The sequence below is a fragment of the Emydura macquarii genome, unplaced genomic scaffold (assembly GCF_026122565.2).
Source record: "Emydura macquarii macquarii isolate MOO-44397 ecotype Brisbane River unplaced genomic scaffold, CSIRO-AGI_Emac_v2 contig_1644, whole genome shotgun sequence".
In the NCBI taxonomy this organism is placed as follows: Eukaryota; Metazoa; Chordata; order Testudines; family Chelidae; genus Emydura; species Emydura macquarii.
This window is the reverse complement of record NW_027131781.1, coordinates 17,751,862-17,766,438: the sequence shown is the minus strand read 5'-3', so window position 1 is coordinate 17,766,438 and position 14,577 is coordinate 17,751,862. Positions and strand designations below refer to the sequence as shown.

General features: G+C 43.9%; 1 long non-coding RNA gene across 1 annotated transcript; it reads left to right on the top strand.

The window, feature by feature from the left end:
* The first annotated feature begins 8,722 nt into the window (after positions 1–8,722).
* On the top strand, positions 8,723–14,433 carry LOC137158148 (uncharacterized). Its single transcript, XR_010921304.1, has 2 exons — positions 8,723–8,903; positions 14,267–14,433. It is a non-coding gene; the product is annotated as an uncharacterized lncRNA (long non-coding RNA).
* The last annotated feature ends 144 nt before the right edge of the window (positions 14,434–14,577 follow it).

Sequence of the window (14,577 nt, the reverse complement as noted above, 5' to 3'; positions counted from 1 at the left end):
CTCTGCTCTGGTCCCAGCCCCGCTTGGCGCTCGCCTTGCGCGAGTAGCTAAGCCCGGGAGTGAGTCCTCCCGTCCTCTCCCGCCGGCCGGGCCAGCCCAGCCCAGCCCAGCCCTTGCCCGCAGCAGCACCCGACCCGCCCCGGCAGCGGCGATGCGGCGGGCGGGACTGGGCCGGAGGCTGCGAAGGTTACAGAGGGAAGCCTGGTCCCTCTTGAAATCGGGAGTTGCCTGGCTGCGGGCCGGGCCGGGAGGGACGTTGTCTGAGATGGCTGCTGCTGCCTCTGCGCTGCTCTTCCAGCCAGGAGTGCAGCCAGTCCGGCGGCTGCTCTGCACCCCGGGCTCTTGCTTTCCTCTGCCCGGCCGACAGTCTCTGCGGAGGGTGATTAGTCCCAAGCGCCCAAAACTTTAAAAAGTGCGTCCAACCCAGGGCCTGCAGACCAACTCCGGGTGCCGCTGCACACGTGTGCAGCCCTGCGGGGTGAGCATCCCCCGTCTCCATTTACAGCACGCTCTACTTTCAGAACTTGCCTCCTTCTCTTTCCACCTCGGACACTCCAGGGCACATCCCTTAACCTCTCCCTGCCTTGGTTTTCCCATCTGTAAAATGGAAGTACGAATCCTTCCTACCTCACAGGAATATGGAGAGGTTTAATGCTTGTAAGGGGCTTCGAAGTCCCCAGGTGAAAGATGCTATTGAAAGAATGGTTTTTTATTGCTATACCTGTAATTTTAAATAAAGTTACTCTAATTGTGCTTTTTTTACATTTTGAGCCAGGATCCTTCAAAGATATGCTGTCTTTGCACAATCATGGGCTTATATTGCAAGCCCACAGAGATTGAAATAATAAATGTATATGCACCTGTTGTCAGCACTTCCAAAAGATAACAGTACAATTTCATTTATAGTGCAAGTGCTGGAACTCGCTAGTCAGCAGTGTGGTTCCAGTTTATGGCTCAATCTTGCAAATATCTATGCAATTTATTAGTGGCTTTCTTAACAGCTTCAAAGTTAGCTACTATGTGGATAGGAAAATGGCTGCTCTAGGTAAGTATACTCATTAGTATTTCACATATTTGTAATGTGGTTTGAAAGACTTTGGACTATAAAAGGCACAACATGAAACTAAAATATTTTCTATTACTATATAACCACTTATATGCAAGCCACTTTACCACACAATCTGCACACAAGTAGGATTAACGTAAGGGAATATTTATATATAAAGCCCATATTGTATTTCAGGTGTGGAATTTTAAGAAGTCCTGTCGGTTTGAGAGATTTGTTTGTATCAGAGTTCTGCTCAAGATGACAAGTATATAGCACTGAAGTCTGACATCAACTTAAACATTTTTTAATGTTGCATCTTGTTTCTTATTTTTCTAGTATTTCTGACAGTAAAGGCAGCATTGTTTACATTCTGTTTCACATTCCTGTTCATATGACCAGGCACAGTGATATCATCATGTTTTGCCACTTTTGGGGAAGCCTAGGTGCACTCCTTTCCTGACTCTCCTTAAAGGAGTAAGGGGTCTGAGCTTCTTCCCATTGATGAGGTTCAACAAGGACAAGTGCAGACTTCTGCACTTAGGACGGAAGAATCCATGCACAGCTACAGATTGGGGGCCGACTGGCTAGGCAGCAGTTCTGCAGAAAAGGACCTAGGGGTTACAGTGGACAAGAAACTGGATATGAGTCAACAGTGTGCCCTAATGCCAAGAAGGCTAATAGCATATTGGGCACTGCAAGCAGATAGAGGGAAGTGATTATTCCCTTTTGTTTGGCGTTGGTGCGGCCACATTTGGAGTATTGTGTCCAGTTTTGGGCCCTCACTACAGAAAGGATGTGGACAAATTGCAGAGAGTCCCACGGAGGGCAATGAAAATTATTAGGGGGCTAGAGCACATGACGTATGAGGAGAGACTGAGAGAACTAGGCTGGTTTAGTCTGCAGAAGAGAAGAATGAGGGGGGATTTGACAGCAGCCTTTAACTACCTGAAAGGGGATTCTGGGGAAGATGGAGCTAGGCTGTTCTCAGTGGTAGTAGATGACAGAACGAGGAGCAATGGTCTCAAGTTGCAGTGAGGGAGATCTGGGTTGGATATTAGGAAAAACTTTTTCACCAGGAGGGTGGTGAAGCACTGAAATGAGTTATCTAGGAAGGGGGTGGAATCTCCATCCTTAGAGGTTTATAAGGTGCTGCTTGACAAAGTCCTGTCTGGGATGGTTTAGTTGGGGTTGGTCATGCTTTGAACAGGGGGTTGGACTAGATGACCTCCTGAGGTCCCTTCCAACCCTAATCTTCCATGAATCTATGGAGCTGATTAGAGCTTTGCCAATGATTTCAGTGGGGAGAATGTGGTGGAATGTACCAGGCCTTTGCAGCTCCCTACTGGATACCTTGCAGCCTGACTTCCCGCACCACAGGAAGCAGCGAAGTGACAGGAAAGGAATAGCAAAAGTGGGTGCTCCAGCCCTTCCTAGAGAGGCCTCAGAGAAGCAGCCATTGGCCAATCAGAGCCCAGCAGACTCAGATAAAAGGAACTGCAGGGGGGGTTAGCCTGTTAGTTTCTGGCTGGGACCAGAGCAGAGGAGAAGGGGGCTCCTATGTGGCCTGGAGATAGATAAGAACCTGATCATCCTGACCCTGAGATGAGGATGGAGATAAAAGGGGTCTGGCAGAAAGAGGCCCAGGGAAGTAGCAACACCCAGCCACAAGGAGGTGGTCAACAGATGTGTGCCACCATTACAGAGAAGAATTAGCCTTTACTACAAGGTTTGATGAATAACGCTATTAATTTGTAATCAGAAATGTGAACATTAATATGTTATGTACTGATATGTCAATTGTATGGTGCAAATACCAGTAATGGTGTTATTGAAACTGTGTCATTTATTATATTGTGTACAAATACTCAGAGGCTTAATACTGGTCACTTGCACCCCAGCCTCCTAAACTCCAGGTTCTGACTTGATGCTTGCACAAGACGCCAAGAGTAGTATGGGTAGCCTAGAGCCATTCCACCAGCTCTACTTCACAGGAATCTCCATCTTGCCAACTGGGAGTTTTAACATTGACTGCAATACAACCAGGAATTGGCTCGGTGTTTGCCACTAAAAGCCATGTTCAAATCCTGTTTAGATATAATTTTATTCATAGCCCTTCATGTCTTTTTCTTCTGCATCACATTTTTTTGCTGCATTTGCAATTCATATTGCTATCCAAAAATATTTTGCATTTAAAAAGAAATATTTTAAAAACTCATGGCTGAAAATGCAAAATAAACATAGTGTCAGGATCTTACCCAGCAATTGACTCCATGCAATGATCCACCCTTTGTGACTAATACAGGAATCTCCCTATGCTGAGAAAACTCCTCGGTTTCCAGTTCAGCTGGCTTTATGGCCTCTTCACACCAGAGGAGCCATTGTAAGAGGGCCACAGGGAGTCCACAGTCCTAACCTGATCTCTTCCAGCAGCCCATGAACAACTGCGCTCCAGCCTCATTTCTGTATTTCATATCTTTCCACAGGTCTTACCCTTCCTCTGTTCTCCCCCAGATTATGATCCTCTTTCATGACCCATTTCCCATCCTCTACAGCTCTTGGCTTCTCCTGCACCTCCAGATCCTACTGCAATCCCAGATTCCCCTCTCTACCTCCAGATCCCTGTCCCCAAGCACCTACGTAGCTGTCTAGACCTACCCACATAATTTATCCTTCCAGCAGATCTCTCTTATTTTTCAGCTCCACCTAGGATAGGGAGCCAACCCCCCCCTTCTCCCCAAATTCTGAGTCATTTTGCCTCCTCTTACTAGTCTTCTGAGAGAGCTCCCTCAATACAATCTGAGCTTGCTGGTGGAGCCACCATGGCATTTGGAAGTGAGATGGACTGAGGAATTGCAACCCACCAGCACGTAGGGCAGGGTGGGTCATGCAGCCCCAGCTCAGTGGCAGGGACAACTAAAGAAGCTAATATTACTGTTTCCCCTTTCTAACTGGAGTGGTTAGCCAAAGTTCAGGGCTCTGCAGGTGTTCCAAGTAGGAGCAGAAATTGATGATGGAGCCAGGTGTTTTCTTTGATGCAACCTTGTTTATTTATAAGGAATGTACAAAGTCCTGTTTCTCTGAACACAGTAGAGACAGTTCTTTTGTTTTCTGTTGCAAGCCTGCCTTCCAGACAACACTCCATACCCAAAAAGCTCTTTCTCTCAGCTTTATCTCATTGTTATTCTTCCAGGCTATGTCTGCTTCTGACCCTCTCTCTCTCCTGGTGCTGCATCTGTCCCATCCACCTAAACACATATTCTTACTGCCAGTGAAAAATTACTCAGTGAAAACCTCTCTGTCTGAATCATTAGCATTCCTGAGTTACTGTAGGTGTCACCTAGGCTATTTTTTCTTACTTTTTAACTTGAATGAAGGGTGTTTCAAACCCCTCAAAAACTGATGCATTTAATACCCAATCCATAACATTGTCAAATGTTTGAGTGTCTATAAGTATATTTCTAGAGATAAGCATTTGTATTCAACACAGTTTTTTACTAATGACTTCTTTCACAATCATTTTTTGAGCATGGGAGGCAAGGCCATCATCACCTTTTGCACAGAATTTTCTATTGATCTTTGCTTTAAACTAATGCAAAAAGTAACATTAAGTTTACTTATGTAGTCGCTGCTTTGCCTGTGAGCTAGGAAAGTACTCAGGGAGAAAGATACATATTTTGCCATTGATCATTTGCCCATTAGTAGTAGCTTTTACTTTCCCAACTAAGCATTTTTTAAATTCAACAGTGCTTTCAAAGTAATTAAGCTGTTGGTATAGGCAAAAAGGAAGCCAAATTGTGGCACAGGTCTATGGAGACCCAGGCCTCAATTTTTTTTATGTGGCTGACAACTCCTGATTGAAAGGATTTTCTGGGAGACCGCATCAATGGGGATTCATAAATGGAGGACACAACAGTGGTTAACTTTTTGTTCAGAGCAGGATCAATCCAAATAGTGAAGCAAATGCCGTACACTATTGGCAGTCATTTTGTGTATAGACAAAATTCCCAGAACTAGGTTGGTGCATTTTTTTAACACATGTTGCATAGCTACCTGAAAAGTTATAAATTAGCAGATGTGTAGAGAATGGTCAAATCTTACAAGAGGGAGGCTACTCCTTTCACTTTAGTGTATATAAATGAATCATGTGCATTGTTTTTGTGTTTTTAAGTTGGTAATGGAAGAATTAGCTCAAGGACTTAGAGAATACACATTAACTCCAAAAATCTTTCTCGGATGAATCAGTGCTGATATTCTTTTACTAGGGATGACAAAGCTAGTCACTTTGAGAGAGTACGAATGCCAATTGGCTGTAAAACCAGGCCTTTTGTAAATAAACACGAGAAGGGAAAAAGAGATCTTGGAGCTGTATGTTACACTGCCAGTTCATTTAAGGACACCAAGAAAGCTATTGTCAGAAACAGCCCATTCTCTTCAGAAAGAAAAGCTCCTAGCTATAGAAGCATTGAAGGGGAGCAAAGAGAAGTTGTAGAAAGTAGTTCAAATTCACTACTGGCATAACTGGATGCAACTCCATTGAAGCCAAGGGAGTTGTTCTTTCCTGTGCATGTGGCAAATTTGACCCACCAACTGCATCCTTTTATAAGCTTTATTATGTTCTTCAGTTACCTCAGGCCTAAAAAAATTGGTTAATGGGAAATCTGTGCACAACTAACTGACACTCAGAAAGCAGAAATAGCTCTTTGAAGAACAAAACATACTTTCTATTTGAATGAAAGAATAAGAAATTATGAGTGTGGCAGATCAGGAAAGTATGGGCCAGTAGGTGCAAGTAGTGGGGGTGGGGAAGTGGCTCTGTAAAAAGTGAGGCAGGAGGAAATAAACTTTGTTTTGGGACAACGGGGTGATAAGGCTGCGAAATCATAATTCCATTTAACTTGCAAACAGAATACTTGTTTCCCTTAAGAGTGATAGCTACTCAGCAGGAAATGAATTGATCTCTCCCTCCTACTCTTGCTGTAAATGTAGATGAATTAAGTTATCTCAATAATGCCTTTGGAAAAGATAGCAGCTATTTTAAAGTGAATTTCTTTGGAAATGCAGTAAATTGACTCAGATAGTTCAGCCTTTAACTGCATGTATGATGGATTCAATGAGCTCATCAAAGGGCAGATTTTGGTCCTATTAGAGGTAACATGTAGAACCGTGTTTCTCAACCTTTTAAATAGCAAGTAACCCCTAACGTCTGAAAATTTTAATAAGTACCCCAACACTTAATTTTCCACTCTGAGAAATACAATCTTTTCCCCCTTTACTGCTGGACGACTGTTTTTCTCGTAAAGCAGGAGAGTTCAGAGTTCTGCAATGCTATGTGGCTATGGCAGATCACAAAACCCCCTGCTGTTTCTCCCCAACTTCCTCTTCCTCCACATAGGAGCAAAGGTCAACACCACTATGGCCTGAGGGCAGGGTCACACAGGTATTCTGCCTGATGGCAGGGTCACATGGTTCACACAGGTGGGAACTTGTGAGGTCTGAGCAGATACTAGCAGTCCAGGGTGGATAGCAGGGCTCCCCAAGACCGTCCCCAGGGGGGTGTGAGTCACACTGTGTGGGCCCCTCTTAACATTTTTATACTGGTAAAATCTGGGGCTGTCATAGTTGTCAATTTCACAGCACAACTAAAACCGTGAAATTGACAAGTAAGTCTGCTGGTAGAGCCCGGCTCCAAGACTGGGCAAGCCGCTAGGCTCTCCGCCTGCCTTTTTGGGCACCAGGCTTTGAGCCGGGGAGGGGAGCTGCCACCTGGGCAAGTTGCAGGCGGCTGCCGCCTGGCTGCCAGCCCAGGAGGTGGGCGACTGCCACCTGCTCTGAACTGGGGTGGAGGAGGCTTCTGTGCAGGCTGGGACCCAGGGATGTGGGCAGTTGGCAGGCAGCTGCTGCCCATCTTCAAGCAAGAGTGCGGAAGGTTGTCTCTCGGCTCAGAACCGGGGCATGAGTGGCAGCCACCCAGCTGTGAACCCAGCTCGCAGGGTGCAGGAGGCTGCTACCGGGCTCCCACCTGGGAGCTGGGACTGGAAGGGATGCGGGCGGCTGCCACCCGGCTTCCCAAAAAGCCAGTGGTTGCTGCCCAAGCCAGTGGCTGCCACCCGGTGTCCCAAAAAGCTGGTGGCTGCCACCTGGTGTCACCGCTAGGAGGTGGGACCGGGCAGGAAGCCGGCGACTGCTGCCCACCTCCCCTAGAAGCTGGCAGCTGCCGCCCGCCCCCCTTCACTGGGTTTTTTGCTGCATACCCCCTGCCTGTGTCACAGGTTGAGAAACTATGATGTAGAAGACCAGTTATTACATAAATAACTGAATGGAAAGGGTGATCATATAATGTTTCAATCTGGGGGTCAGATTAGTCACTTTCTATTTAAGCTATGATTCTGTTTGTCTTTAATTTGTCTTCACTCTGTTGAATATAATAGTATTTGCTAAAATGGGGAGTGAGGTGACTGGATGAAACTATTGTATCTTCAGAAATAACTTTCTGTACTTAAACTATTTAATGTAATATCTATCTTTTTGTTTAAACTGTTGAGTTTCATTTTTAGTCAGGTTACTTTGTATTCAGAACATTCAGAATATGCTGTTAAAATAATTTGTTCAGGAAAAGTGGAGGAGAAAAATAAAACTGTGTTTAAAAAAACTACAAAGTCACACATAGGATTCTGAATTTTAAAATGAAACGTGGTCCTTTCCAAATGTTTTCTTTTATTCTGACCATGTAAACAAGTTAGCCTTTTACTGACATGGCTTTTTTTCCTCCTCCCCCCCTAATATGGCAAAAATCTGACTGTCTAGTTATCCATAGATGAGCTTTTAAAAAAAAAAAAAAATCCATCACCTGCTATTTCTTCTTTTACTTCAGAAAGGTGGTAGGAATTCATTTATCTGTGATTAAATTGGTAAAAAAGTTAAATCAACAAGAATAATGGAAAATTGTTAGGGACATCCCTTGACTCCTTTCACTGATTTGTTGCATAAGTAAGGGAAGGCTGAACCAAACTTTTGCAGAGTAACACTAAGCAATGTAACTTGATTAAACCTTGTTTTCAGTGTAGAATTCAGCCTGAAGAAACCTAGTCTTTTAACAAAACCTAACCACAAAGCTCAAAATAAAAAGTTCTTCTTTTATATCATGCTAATACTGCAGTGAATTGCATATCTGAAATAAAAATCATGGATGTGGTTCCATCACATGGATGAATATTTAATATTATGTTTTATCTCCACCTCAGGCCTCTCTTTTTGCACGTCTAGCACAGATAACAGAATGCTAGGAAGAATTTAGAAAACTTCTGGAAAGGGAAAGGTTCATTGATGAACCAAGTAAACAGCAAATGCTTGCCACATATGGCTCTAGTATGTTTGATTGCAAAGGATCATTGAGTACTGTATGCAGGGGAGGTGGGGCTTTGAAACATGGTAACTAGCTCCTGTGGGCAGGACAAGGCAGTTTCAAGCTGGAAGCCTTAAAGTTACCAAACCAGAGCACTCTGGAAATTTCCATGCAAGCTCAGCAGCCTATATAGAGATGAAGACTCCCCCTCCAGCCCTTAAGGGGCTTTGCTGTACTGTCTGTGCTGCTGAGGAGAAAGGCTTCAGTTGGAGCCATGTGATGGATCTGGAAAGAGAAATGGGCTCCCTGTTTTTAACTGAGGTCAAGAACTGGGTGAAAGTTTCAGAGGAAAACTGAGGTAGAAGATTCCCCTAAAACTGGGGTGGAGATTCCCTTATATCCTACCCCGAGACTATTGCTTGAAGATTGAAGAACTTGGCCAGCGTGAGGCAAAGATGATCTGGGAATGACTGAGAATTGATACACCCACAGACAGGGAGTGGGGCTTCCTGGGTGAGTGAATCTGAGCTATCTTTGCTGAAGGCTGTTTCGTTTCCCCCTAATAAAAACACCATGTTGTTTGAGATCCAGTACTGTATGGTCTTGGATTCAGGATGCTAACCCATAGCATATAGTCAACAGCTACTACATCCTTTATTTAAATACATTTATTGGTACAACAAATAATGCAACTGTTGAAAGTTTTGTACATCAAATATTTATACACAAGCAATAACAATAGTTTACATTTATGCAGCATCTCTAAAACCAGTGGAACCTAAATTTATTTACAAACTTTATACACAAATCACTTCAACCACCACTGAAATGCAAAAAGATAAGTTTGAAATTTATTTCTAGAATAGCTCTAGTCTACTGAAATGATTGCTGCTAGGATTACCCTATGTCCTCAACCTTTTGGTATCTAAAGATGATTTCATCCCATATATTTATCATGGGCAAAATACTGGCAGTATGGAGCATAGTATCTGGGATCTGTTGGCCCAGTACACAAAGGGGTGCAGACAGAGTGATCATGATCTAAGGCTGAGTCTGAGTATTATTTATGAATTTTTAGTTGGTCGAGTTACATTCCTACATGGATTGTGACTGATAGTGACTGCGGGGACAAAAGCAAGTCAAGATACGCCCCCCAAAAAGAAGAGGCTTTGCACTTCCAGGAATAAGGGGAGAAATGATTTTTGTATGGCTCAGTAAAGAGAGCAGTAAGTGCTATAAGACTTACTGTAGTTTATGCAGCCGAAGTTTCTCAGTTGCTCATGGTGGACTGTCAGATGTTAGACAGCATGCTAAGAGAGCGGATCATAAAAATAGTTCTAGCATAGCTTCTAAGAACAAAATTGGAGTTTAAATTCCAAGTTCTAAGGTTCACTTAGCTTTGCTTTCATGCTCCTGTTTTTGTTGGAGGAAAGCCCCTATGGCAGTAAAACTAACATGTTTTCTTCTTTAACCTTTTAAGTAATATAGCTCACTTGGCTTCAGATGAGACTTCAGGTGTTGTCTTTCAGGTCTCTGGGATTCCTTTTGAAGTACAAGGAGGGAAAAGTTTTTAATGTGAGAACATAATATTTAATAATGATCTGTAAGTGAAGAAAAATATATAGACTATTTTACCATTATTAATCACCTGTGCTCTTAATAAAAGTAATATTAAAAAGAAAAGCGACAGACAATCTCAAATACCCAACTTTTTGCCTCAACATGTTCCTGAAAGGCATCAGTGGGATAGGTACTGATTGTCCCTCGTGGTAATCAGTATTGTGTGTTCTTAAAAACTTGTGGATTTATTTGCATATATAATATAAGGACTTGTATGGCAACCGTCGATCTGCTGTATCATGCTGTATGTGTAAGAGGTCTAGTCAGATGCTTGATGATTCCACTTATGTCTGACAAGCCCAATTTGAGAGCAACACAACTTGTTACAAGTTTCACAGATCCATGTATTGTCTGAGTTGGAATCCAAGATGACGGCACATTGCTTTCTTCTTTCTTGCTTTGCTTCTCATCCTCTCGATCAAAGCTGCTTCATGTTGAATTGCACACAGTGCCAGATGTTCTCTCCAGATTGCATGGGATTTCGCACACTCCTCCCAGCTTTATACATTGATGTTAAACAACTCCATATCGTTTTTATGCACATCGTGGAACTGTCATAAGATTCGTGACAGTTCTAGAAAGCAAGATTGCACTTTATGGTGGTATAACGCCTTAATCCTTCCCCAAAGATCCAAAGGAGCCGGAGGCAGGATTCCTCAGGTCACTAGGAAGGGGTGGTTTCTAATGGCATATTCAAAGCCAATAAACAATTGATTAGTACATGTCTGTAAAGTGCTTTGGAGGTGAAGTGTTGTATAAATGCAAGGTACAGTGGTCAAGCTTTAAAAATTTTGAAAAACTGCCATTTGAAGATGACATAAAATGGAGAATGTGGCAAGAACTGTTAATAGCTTTCAAACCACAAGAAACTTTGTAAGTGCACCAACCTTATTGTGGTAATGAAAGTAACACTGACATTTTGAAATCTAATTAGCAATCCATCCATTTCTCATAAGAATATGCAGTTTTAAGTGCAAGAGAGAGAGAGATTTACCTGTTCATTGCTAGTGATTTTATTACACTAGATGAGATCAGGCTTCTGCAAATTTTGTTATAACCTTGATTCCTTAACAGATGGGGGGGGAGGGGGGGAATCAATCCTGTCCTGATGTAAATTGGAAGACTCTCCTGCCACGGATATTTCATATGTACTGTGTGAAAAGGCTAAATGGAGCATTTTAATTTCTGATGTGGTCATTTGAATTTAGAACTCAGCAAAAGCTGCGCTCTCAACTGAATAGTCACAATTCAGTATATTTCATATTCATGAGATGATTTTTCTGTAATGAAAACAATCCACGAAGTGACCCTGGGTGCAATTCATCGTTGTGTTGGTGCAGGGCATTGGGGGAGGGAGGCAGTAGATAAAGGAGGCTTGCACCCTCCTGATGCTGGAGCTGCTGGGAGACATTTTGTTGCCTGTTTGTTGAGACAGCAACAGGGACAGTTGGCAAGGCTGTTTCAATTTGTGCATGGCTGCCAAGGTTCCTATGGGCTTTGTGACAGCTGAAGAAGAGGCAGTTGGGGTACAGGAACACCCAGGGCACACTCATCCCACTCTTGGAATGTCCTCAGCTTGCTCCTGACACATTCTGCCATGTCCCCTGTGCAGGGATTATACTGTGCTGCCTTAGGCACCTAAGTCCAAAATCCAGATCCTCAAAACCCCTGCTCAGCTGTCACCTAACCTTATAAGTGCCTAAATTCTCTGTCTCTAAGTTTCCGCTAATAAAGTGCCTTAGGTCATCTCAAAGTGTTTGGCTGGGCATGTGCACAGCCATCTCAGTCCAGACGCCTACCCCACCCCTGAGCCCCACTGGCATTCTTAAACTAGGCTTTGCCTCACCTCTCTCCTGCAGGGCCTGATCCAGTAAGACATTCTCAGAGGCTGCCTAACCGATCAGGACACATGCAAAATGCCAGTGGTGTGGTGCCAGTGCATGTGTTCCCCTACCCCCACCATAACTCTCAGCTCAGTGGTTAGACCAATTCCACCAGATGTGGGAGAAGTGGGTTCAAGTCTCCCCTTTGCCTAATGGGCAGCAGGGACTTGAACCCACCTCTTCTAACCTCTAAGTGCAACAGGCAAAACTGACAAAGAAACAGGCCAGAATATTGCAGAGGTTAGGGCACTCTCCTGAGAGGTGGGAGATAGCAGTTAAAATCCTAGCTCCATATTAGGCAGAGGGGGGGAACTGATCCTAGGTCTTTGACAGGCTGCGTGAGTGCAGTAACCACTGAGCTAATGATTATACTGTGTGGGGAGGGAGGGACACTACCACCACTGTGTCTCGTGGTTTGTTTGTTTTTAAAGTGGGGCAGGGCATCTTAGGCAACTAATTCCAGGAGAGGGTTAATGTCTGTAAAGTCCAAGTGGAGATAGGTGCCTAGTTCCCTCTGAAGGGCAGGGCTTAGGGCACACTCCTCTCCTTAGCATTCCTACTGGCTAGGATGTATGTACTGGGAACTCTGGAGTCCTCTTGCACAGTGGACTAGGTTTGCTTCAAATTCAATTGTTTTGGTCCTTTGTATGCACGCAGTTGCTGTGCACCATTCTTTGTATGCTTCCAATGACTATCTCACAGTGCTTTGCAGGTCTACCATTACCAACCTGTTAGTTTACTTGCATGCTCTCTCTGCCCTGTAGTTAAGTTTCCAGGATGACCTTTGTCCCTTCCCCCTTAAAAGGTGGTGCAGAGCCAGACTTTGCCCATTTGCTCCTAGATTCCAGTTTATCTTTATTCTGGTAATACAACCGCAATTGCTGTCCAGAAGGTTCATATCATGCCTTGCACAGCTGCCTCGAGCTAGGCTGAGAGCCTGGGGAGAAGCATCTGTTCAGGAAGTTCTTGTGGCCAGCCACAAGAATAAAGGCCTTTTTGTGGATATTGCAAAGCAGATGTCCACAAGGGGTCATGACCAGGTTGCTGACCAGTACCGGATAAAGAGCAAGCTGTTCAGGAGAAAGTATACTGAAATGAAGCATTTAAAGAAACAATCTGATATGGGGCTCTTTTTGTTGTTGTTATTGAAGTGGACAGGAGTCTATGTAATTATAGTACAACCCATCCCAGGCATTATCCGGAGTCTGCTGCCCACACTCTCCCTCCACTGAAGACGACCCACTAGACCCATCAGAGTGTGACCAGGAAGATGCCAGAAATGAACTGTGCCTTGAGAGTCAGGATCTTTTGTGACATAGGACCCTAATGATGGCAAGTGGGAAAGCCAGCCCCAGTCCTGCCCTGCTACAACTGAGCCCAATTCCAGCCAAAAACCCAGGTTGGGACTGAGGAGTCAGATCCCCTGGAGGGAACTTTTTTATGTATGTTCTTACCTTTACTATTTATTATTGTTGGCAGATGTGAGCCCATGCTTTTTCCCCATCCTCCCCTCAACCTGCTTCAGAAAGGTTCCCTCCCCCCTGCAAATGGTCATTTGTAATCTGTATCTCAACCCTCTCTTGCAGCAGATTTGAATAATGAAAGCATTAATTTTAGCAAAATTCAACAATTTGAGACTTTTTTACAGGAAAAGAAGCTTGGTTAGTTTCTATAGTTTACATGAAATATAGGTCCACATTGCATGCCAGGTCAAGGCACAAACAATACTGCCCCCTGCTGAAGGACAAATACCCTGTAACATGCATTGTTGTGGAAAGTCATCGTAGGATCCTATCTATTTTCTCTGCACTTTCTCCTTGTCTTCAGAGGAGATGTAGCAAAACATAAAGACTGAGAAATAGCTTGATTTTGTTTCACGCATTATAGGGAATAGCCGCAAGCCCCTTTCATTTCTGCAGCGCTTCTAGGGGGTTGGGGGGGACCATACTGGTGAATAACTTCAGTATATCTTGCTGATCAGCCCTTTGCATTTTTGAATGAAACTATTTTCTGCCTTCTAATCACCCACCTTATTGTAACATCACTGAGAGTGAGGATAGTCTAAAGGGGATGTAGAGGGGATTATTATCCAATTTGCCCTCTGTGTTCCCCTTAACTTCCCTTTGCACCTTGGATGCCCTTGTAGCACCTCCAGCACATGGACAAAGCTGCACATACACACAAAAAGAAATCCAAAAACAAACTGGAACATAGCTCCAACCATCCCCACCTTCTTAGCATCATGAAAACAGTCTGAAATCCACAAAACAGTCTCAGGGAGGTAAGGCTGCTTGCATATACATGTTAAATAAAGCTATCATGACTTCTCTAGGATATGAACAATAAGTGACACCCCCTGTCCCATTCTTACAGCCACAGCACCTACAACAGGCAGACCATCAAAGGACAGGGCTTCTATGTACTGCTGATAGGTTGGCAAACCAGAGGGGAAGGAAAAAGAATGCTTGGGATGAGATGTTTGTAGAACTCACAGCAGAGTCACAGAGAGAAACCAGGCTGGCTGAGAGGTGGAAGCTGTATGTAAAAAGCCAAAGGGAGAAAGAAATACAGTTCTTGCAGGAGATGACCAAAGTGGCCAAGGACAGCATCATCACAGCATCAGAGAACACGGAAAAAGACAGATGCAGAGGCAACTCATAGACACAATACTGAGTCAGAATGCC